Below are 8821 nucleotides of genomic sequence, written 5' to 3'. Positions count from 1 at the left end.
ATCTCAAATTTATTGGTCTGGAGAAAATTGACCAACATTGGAGAGGAGGCGACCTGATTCATAGAATGTCCAGAGCAGAGTCCAGGCAGATTTATGAGTTCGGATCCTTAGTACCATATGGACTGAACTCTGATATGGAGCTGTTCGGTTTTATTTAATAGGTGGGGGCCCCATCCCCGATGTCGAGTCCCAAGTCTGGCCGTTTACCGGCGCTGGGACCCGCCCTCTGGTTTGGGACCCTCACCCAATCCGACCCTCTCCATATCCACTTCTACAAATCACCTATAATGATGTTATTGGATCCTGAATTTTATTATTTTTTATTACTGATTATGTGTTTTATTAATCTAATATTAAAATTTTATCCATTTAAGTGTTTTGAATCATAAATATAGATATATCGCAACCAATTGAGCAAAAATCAACTAAAAACGCATCAACCGAATAAACCGCAACAAAAACGCAATAGATCCGCATCATGGCGAAAGTTGTGTATTGATACTCCAATTCAGGACTACACAACCAGGACTTGCTGGTCACCCTACAAATGTTTAAAAAGGAGGAGGTTAGGAGTGCCTGCTACCACCACTGAGGAAGGGATTGGAACAGTCCCGAAACGCGTCTGGGCTAACAGACACTCTGCTATAACCTCCAGGAGAAGGACTTTTTTGCATGGCCATGCGATAAGAAGTAATCTTTACAAACTGCTACCTTGGGACAATCCAACTGCCGTATAACGTCTGAGCGAATACAGAGACCGGACGGGAGTCCCACTTGCAGTATCGCGAGACCAGGCCTGATTGTCAGCACTTGCAAGCAGTGAAGACGAGAGCGTGGGCTTCAGCTCACCTCGTACAACGGAGAAAGACACGGATCCTGAGTACACCATTATAGGAGGTAAGACTCCTTATTCCTCAGGAACGATTATCTCCCAGGCAGAGATACAAATTGAGCTGCTAATACCGAGCATATTTAATACAGCCACGGGCTGAGACATTTGTTGCGGCTGATCCAGCATTTTGGTTGATGTGGTTTATTCTCAACACCAGAGGAGGAACTTTGAATTAAGTGTGCACGGTGCACAGGACTATCATCAGGTGTCCCCCCACCTCATTCACTTTATTTTTGCAACAATCTCTCACTATATTACCACAATATTATTTTTATGTCGATTGATTTGTATCACGTTTTGTAACACTGAGGATTTTGTTACTATACGCATATGGTTTAATTCACTATTTATACCAGTATTGAATTTGTATATATTTGCTTTGTCACTTACTTATGTATTTCAATTCACTGTATCACTAGGATACCGCTCCAGCACCATTCATGTGTCTGCCCCTCTACTAATTATTGCAACGCGATATCTTTATTTTGGTGCATACTTGGTCGACCAGCTATTTTATATGTTATTAATATAGACAGAGCCGGACTGGGGGCGCAGCCTTAGGGGGAGGCGACCATGACGGGGGGCTGGTTTGAGGGAGCCCCTGGGGAGGGATTGGTTGGTTTAAGTTAGGAGGGCTGGGGTATGAGGGGTTAAATAGGTGAGGGCCCGGGATGAAGGAGGCCATTTTGGGCAAAAATCGGAGCTGTATGCACTGCACTCTGGACGGAGTAAACTTACTTTACAATGGACGTGGAGGCAATCCTGGCGGAGCTTAGGTCGGCAGCAGCTGCTCGGGGACCCGGCTGGCTCCAGGAGCAGGTCCAGCAGCCGCTCGGAGGGGCGGCTGAGGCTCCCGCTTCGCCTCAGCCACGGGCATCCCGGCCGCGGCGCGCCTCAGCCCAGACATGGCCTCCCCTCGGGCTCAGCGCCGCAGACGGAGCCCTGCTTCTCAGGACCCTCCACGCCTGCAGGCGCCGGGTGCAGCTCCTTCCCGGGCGCCCAGACGTGGGAGGAATCCGGCCAGTAGGCGGAGCCCTCGCGCAGGCCTCAGCAGGCCTCAGCAGCAGCGCAGCAGCGCCACCTCGTGGTCGGGACCGGGAACGGCGGGCCCCCTCCAGGTTCCAGATGTGGATGAGGCCCCTCAGCCAGAGCAGTGTTCCAGAGGGCACGGGGCTGCTGCGGACCTTGGCAGCAGGCCCTCGTCGGCCAGGCAAGTCGAGGAGGAAGTCGTCGCCGCGCCAGTCGTCTCCAGAGGGGATCCGGAAGATCATGTCCCTGGCCCCAGCCCGGCCAGGGGACATCCGTGGGAGATCGCAGTGCCAGGACCGTCTCAGAGGATCGAGCGGCGGGAGTCAGGATCTGCGGCTGATGGGGTCACAGCACCCAGGCAGCCAGGTGAGGCACCTTGGGGACCTTTATGTCAGTTAGTGCCTGGGGGGGCTGGGGGGTCTCAGTCGGATTTGAGTAAGGGACTGGGCCAGCTCGTGGGGGGTTTGGTGGGGTTGTTAGCGAATTTGGGGGCGGCAGGGAATCCCGTGTTACCGTTGGGGGGCCTGGGGGGTGGCGGCGGCGGGGCGGGAGCGTCAGGGCCGTTGCCGGCGTGGGGTGTGGGGGCGGTCGTTGGGGGGCCGCCAGCTTCGAGTACACCCACGGTGGTTTCATGTGGGACTTCGGCGTCCGTTCAGACGCAGGTAGGTGGGTCCGAGCAGGAGGATGGTATGCGGTTAGATGATAGGGCTAAGGGAGAGGTTTATGTTTGTTTTGAGGGCCCATTGGGGGCACATTTAAAGCTGGAGGTTAGGGAGCGCATTTGGAAAGGGGAGTATGTGGATATATTTTCCTTACTCCCTTTGGACAGGTTCAATTTGGATAGGGCGCGGAAGGATGAGGGTAAGCGGGAGGACGAGGAGAAGCGTAGGCACCGACTGATACTGCGGACGTTCCCTAACTGGTTGCAGGCGTTCGCGATATTGGCCAGTGTGATAGGGGAGAAGGCGCCGGAGTGCTGCTCCGCGCTTTTTTGTTACCTGAATGCTATTGGCGAGGCTTACCGGGTGTATGGGGGCATGGCCTGGCTGCGTTACGACGAACAGTTTAGGCAGCGGAAGGCGGTACGCCCTAGCATCAAGTGGGACCACAAGGATATCGCCTTGTGGCTCAAGGTGACAGCGCCGGTTCGGTCGGGTCAGCCCTTTCGGAGTGATTCAGGGGCGGGGGGACAATCCGGATTCGCGGCAGCATCCGCGAAGGGGTTGTGTTTTTTATTCAATGAAGGGGGGTGTAAATTTGGAGCCAAGTGCAAATTTAAGCACAAATGTTCCACCTGTGGCGGGTCTCACGGAGCCACGCGGTGCTTTAGAGGGGCACGACAGAAGGGGGGCGAGAGTTCTGGAAAAGGGGGTGACGCCAGTGCGGCTGGAAGAGATGGACCGATTTCTCGTTAGGTATCCGGATAGGGGGGCTGCGCAGTTGTTGCGGGACGGGTTTTCGGGGGGGTTTAAGATTCCGTTTGTTCCATCAGGGCCGGTGTTGCTTAAGAGGAATTTGCAGTCAGCAAGGGAGCACCCTGAGGTGGTGACGGCGAAATTAGAGAAGGAAGTTAGACTGGGAAGGATGGCTGGCCCGTTTTTGGAACCACCTTTGCAGAACTTGCGGGTGTCGCCTCTGGGGGTGGTTCCAAAGAAAGAGGCGAATGCGTTTCGCCTGATTCAACATCTATCCTTTCCTAAGGGATCGTCGGTCAACGATGGTATTGACCCGACGCTGTGCTCGGTAGTCTATACCTCGTTTGATGCGGCAGTGAAGTGGGTTAGGAAGTTTGGGAGGGGTGCGTTGATGGCAAAAACTGATATTGAGTCAGCTTTTAGGTTGTTGCCGGTGCACCCTGAGAGCCTGCATTTGTTGGGATGTTTTTGGGAGGGTAAGTTTTTTGTTGATCGTTGCTTGCCTATGGGGTGTTCGTTGTCCTGCGCGTATTTTGAAACGTTTAGTTCTTTTCTGGAATGGGCGGTAGTGGATTCCTCCGGATGTGAATCACTCATTCACTATCTGGATGATTTCTTATGTATTGGCCCCCCGGGATCCAGGGTGTGCTCTTTGCTGTTGCACACGATGGAGGCGTTGTTTGACTCCTTTGGGGTCCCATTGGCGGCAGCAAAAACGGTGGGGCCGACCACGGAATTGAGCTTCCTAGGCATAGTGATTGACTCAGTGAGGATGGAATGTAGGCTGCCCTTGGACAAGGTTGAAGACTTGAGAATGGAGGTCGCCAGGGCAGGGCGACTGCGGAAAATCCAATTGCGGAGCTTACAGTCACTCCTGGGGAAGCTAAATTTCGCCTGTAGGATTATCCCCATGGGCAGGGTGTTTAGTAGACGGTTGGCGGCGGCAACGGCGGGGGTCGCGGCGCCGCACCATTTTGTTAGATTGGGGAAGGAGCTTAGGGCGGATTTGCGAGTTTGGGCATCTTTTTTGGAGTGTTATAATGGCAGAGGTCTGTTTATGGGTGAGGCGGTAGACTCTTTTGATTTTGACCTTTTCTCTGACGCGGCGGGGGGAGGCGGTTTTGGGGTCTATTGTGGGGGGCAGTGGTGTGCGGGGGGTTGGCCTGATACCTGGGTGGAGAGAGGCTGGGTCAAGAATTTAGCATTGCTGGAGTTGTTCCCTATTGTGGTGGCAGTACTGTTGTGGGGGGAGGAGTTTAGGAACAAGAAGGTTCATTTCCATTGTGACAACTTGGGGGTGGTGCAAGCGATTAACGGGTTGTCAGCTTCTTCGCCGTTGGTGGTGCGTCTGTTGCAGAGGCTGGTGCTGGAGTGCTTGTCTCTTAATGCGTGGGTAGTGGCAGTGCATGTACCAGGGGTTGATAACGGTATTGCTGACGCTCTCTCTCGTTCACAGTGGGAACGTTTCCGCCAGCTGGCCCCGGGGGCAGAGGAGCACGGGCTGGACTGCCCGAGTGGCCTATGGGAACTTCTGGAGACACCGTAGCTGGTCTCATACGGGCTTCACTTGCACCCGGTACGTGGGAGACCTATGATAGGGCATGGCAATGTTGGGAGGATTGGAAGACCAGGTTGGCTGTTGTGTCAGATGACTTTGAGATTCCCTTGCTATTGTTCATTGGGCATTGTAGGGAGGAGGGGTGGTCTGTCTCCAGGATTAATAGTTGTATTTCAGGATTGGCGTTCGGTTTTCGTCTTCGGCATCTGCCAGATGTCACTAATAGAGTTGAGCGAACACCTGGATGTTCGGGTTCGAGAAGTTCGGCCGAACATCCCGGAAATGTTCGGGTTCGGGATCCGAACCCGATCCGAACTTCGTCCCGAACCCGAACCCCATTGAAGTCAATGGGGACCCGAACTTTTCGGCACTAAAAAGGCTGTAAAACAGCCCAGGAAAGAGCTAGAGGGCTGCAAAAGGCAGCAACATGTAGGTAAATCCCCTGCAAACAAATGTGGATAGGGAAATGAATAAAAATAAAAATTAAATAAATAAAAATTAACCAAAATCAATTGGAGAGAGGTTCCATAGCAGAGAATCTGGCTTCCCGTCACCCACCACTGGAACAGTCCATTCTCAGATATTTAGGCCCCGGCACCCAGGCAGAGGAGAGAGGTCCCGTAACAGAGAATCTGTCTTCATGTCAGCAGAGAATTAGTCTGCATGTCATAGCAGAGAATGAGGCTTCACGTCAGCCACCACTGCAACAGTCCATTGGCATATATTTAGGCCCAGCACCCAGGCAGAGGAGGGAGGTCCCGTAACAGAGAATCTGTCTTCATGTCAGCAGAGAATTAGTCTGCATGTCATAGCAGAGAATGAGGCTTCACGTCAGCCACCACTGCAACAGTCCATTGGCATATATTTAGGCCCAGCACACACACAGGCAGAGGAGAGAGGTCCCGTAACAGAGAATCTGGCTTCATGTCAGCAGAGAATCAGTCTGCATGTCATAGCAGAGAATGAGGCTTCACGTCAGCCACCACTGCAACAGTCCATTGGCATATATTTAGGCCCAGCACACACACAGGCAGAGGAGAGAGGTCCCGTAACAGAGAATCTGGCTTCATGTCAGCAGAGAATCAGTCTGCATGTCATAGCAGAGAATGAGGCTTCACGTCAGCCACCACTGCAACAGTCCATTGGCATATATTTAGGCCCAGCACACACACAGGCAGAGGAGAGAGGTCCCGTAACAGAGAATCTGGCTTCATGTCAGCAGAGAATCAGTCTGCATGTCATAGCAGAGAATGAGGCTTCACGTCAGCCACCACTGCAACAGTCCATTGGCATATATTTAGGCCCAGCACCCAGGCAGAGGAGGGAGGTCCCGTAACAGAGAATCTGTCTTCATGTCAGCAGAGAATTAGTCTGCATGTCATAGCAGAGAATGAGGCTTCACGTCAGCCACCACTGCAACAGTCCATTGGCATATATTTAGGCCCAGCACACACACAGGCAGAGGAGAGAGGTCCCGTAACAGAGAATCTGGCTTCATGTCAGCAGAGAATCAGTCTGCATGTCATAGCAGAGAATGAGGCTTCACGTCAGCCACCACTGCAACAGTCCATTGGCATATATTTAGGCCCAGCACACACACAGGCAGAGGAGAGAGGTCCCGTAACAGAGAATCTGGCTTCATGTCAGCAGAGAATCAGTCTGCATGTCATAGCAGAGAATGAGGCTTCACGTCAGCCACCACTGCAACAGTCCATTGGCATATATTTAGGCCCAGCACCCAGGCAGAGGAGGGAGGTCCCGTAACAGAGAATCTGTCTTCATGTCAGCAGAGAATTAGTCTGCATGTCATAGCAGAGAATGAGGCTTCACGTCAGCCACCACTGCAACAGTCCATTGGCATATATTTAGGCCCAGCACCCAGGCAGAGGAGGGAGGTCCCGTAACAGAGAATCTGTCTTCATGTCAGCAGAGAATTAGTCTGCATGTCATAGCAGAGAATGAGGCTTCACGTCAGCCACCACTGCAACAGTCCATTGGCATATATTTAGGCCCAGCACCCAGGCAGAGGAGAGAGGTCCCGTAACAGACAATCTGGCTTCATGTCAGCAGAGAATCAGTCTTCATATCATAGCAGAGAATCAGGCTTCACGTCACCCACCACTGTAAGAGTCAATTTTCATAAATTTAGGCCCAGAACCCAGGCAGAGGAGAAAGGTCCCGTAACAGACAATCTGGCTTCATGTCAGCAGAGAATCAGTCTTCATATCATAGCAGAGAATCAGGCTTCACGTCACCCACCACTGTAAGAGTCAATTTTCATAAATTTAGGCCCAGAACCCAGGCAGAGGAGAAAGGTCCCGTAACAGACAATCTGGCTTCATGTCAGCAGAGAATCAGTCTTCATATCATAGCAGAGAATCAGGCTTCACGTCACCCACCACTGTAAGAGTCAATTTTCATAAATTTAGGCCCAGAACCCAGGCAGAGGAGAAAGGTCCCGTAACAGACAATCTGGCTTCATGTCAGCAGAGAATCAGTCTTCATATCATAGCAGAGAATCAGGCTTCACGTCACCCACCACTGTAAGAGTCAATTTTCATAAATTTAGGCCCAGAACCCAGGCAGAGGAGAAAGGTCCCGTAACAGACAATCTGGCTTCATGTCAGCAGAGAATCAGTCTTCATATCATAGCAGAGAATCAGGCTTCACGTCACCCACCACTGTAAGAGTCAATTTTCATAAATTTAGGCCCAGAACCCAGGCAGAGGAGAAAGGTCCCGTAACAGACAATCTGGCTTCATGTCAGCAGAGAATCAGTCTTCATATCATAGCAGAGAATCAGGCTTCACGTCACCCACCACTGTAAGAGTCAATTTTCATAAATTTAGGCCCAGAACCCAGGCAGAGGAGAAAGGTCCCGTAACAGACAATCTGGCTTCATGTCAGCAGAGAATCAGTCTTCATATCATAGCAGAGAATCAGGCTTCACGTCACCCACCACTGTAAGAGTCAATTTTCATAAATTTAGGCCCAGAACCCAGGTAGAGGAGAAAGGTCCCGTAACAGACAATCTGGCTTCATGACAGCAGAGAATCAGTCTGCATGTCATAGCAGAGAATCAGGCTTCACGTCAGCCACCACTGCAACAGTCCATTGTCATAAATTTAGGCCCAGCACCCAGGCAGAGGAGAGAGGTCCCGTAACAGACAATCTGGCTTCATGTCAGCAGAGAATTAGTCTGCATGTCATAGCAGAGAATCAGGCTTCATGTCAGCCACCACTGCAACAGTCCATTGGCATATATTTAGGCCTAGCACACAGGCAGAGGAGAGGTTCATTCAACTTTGGGTAGCATCGCAATATAATGGTAAAATGAAAATAAAAATAGGATTGAATGAGGAAGTGCCCTGGAGTCCAATAATATATGGTTATGGGGAGGTAGTTAATGTCTAATCTGGACAAGGGACGGACAGGTCCTGTGGGATCCATGCCTGGTTCATTTTTATGAACGTCAGCTTGTCCACATTGGCTGTAGACAGGCGGCTGCGTTTGTCTGTAATGACGCCCCCTGCCGTGCTGAATACACGTTCAGACAAAACGCTGGCTGCCGGGCAGGCCAGCACCTCCAAGGCATAAAAGGCTAGCTCTGGCCACGTGGACAATTTAGAGACCCAGAAGTTGAATGGGGCCGAACCATCAGTCAGTACGTGGAGGGGTGTGCACACGTACTGTTCCACCATGTTAGTAAAATGTTGCCTCCTGCTAACACGTTGCGTATCAGGTGGTGGTGCAGTTAGCTGTGGCGTGTTGACAAAAGTTTTCCACATCTCTGCCATGCTAACCCTGCCCTCAGAGGAGCTGGCCGTGACACAGCTGCCTTGGCGACCTCTTGCTCCTCCTCTGCCTTGGCCTTGGGCTTCCACTTGTTCCCCTGTGACATTTGGGAATGCTCTCAGTAGCGCGTCT

At 51.7% G+C, this 8821-nt stretch overlaps 1 pseudogene; it reads left to right on the top strand.

Moving 5' to 3' along the window:
* The first annotated feature begins 3505 nt into the window (after positions 1-3505).
* Positions 3506-8821, top strand: part of LOC122926135 — a 128582-nt pseudogene continuing 123266 nt past the window's right edge.

The sequence above is a fragment of the Bufo gargarizans genome, chromosome 2 (genome assembly GCF_014858855.1).
Source record: "Bufo gargarizans isolate SCDJY-AF-19 chromosome 2, ASM1485885v1, whole genome shotgun sequence".
NCBI lineage: Eukaryota > Metazoa > Chordata > Amphibia > Anura > Bufonidae > Bufo > Bufo gargarizans.
This window is presented reverse-complemented; position numbering and strand designations above follow the sequence as displayed.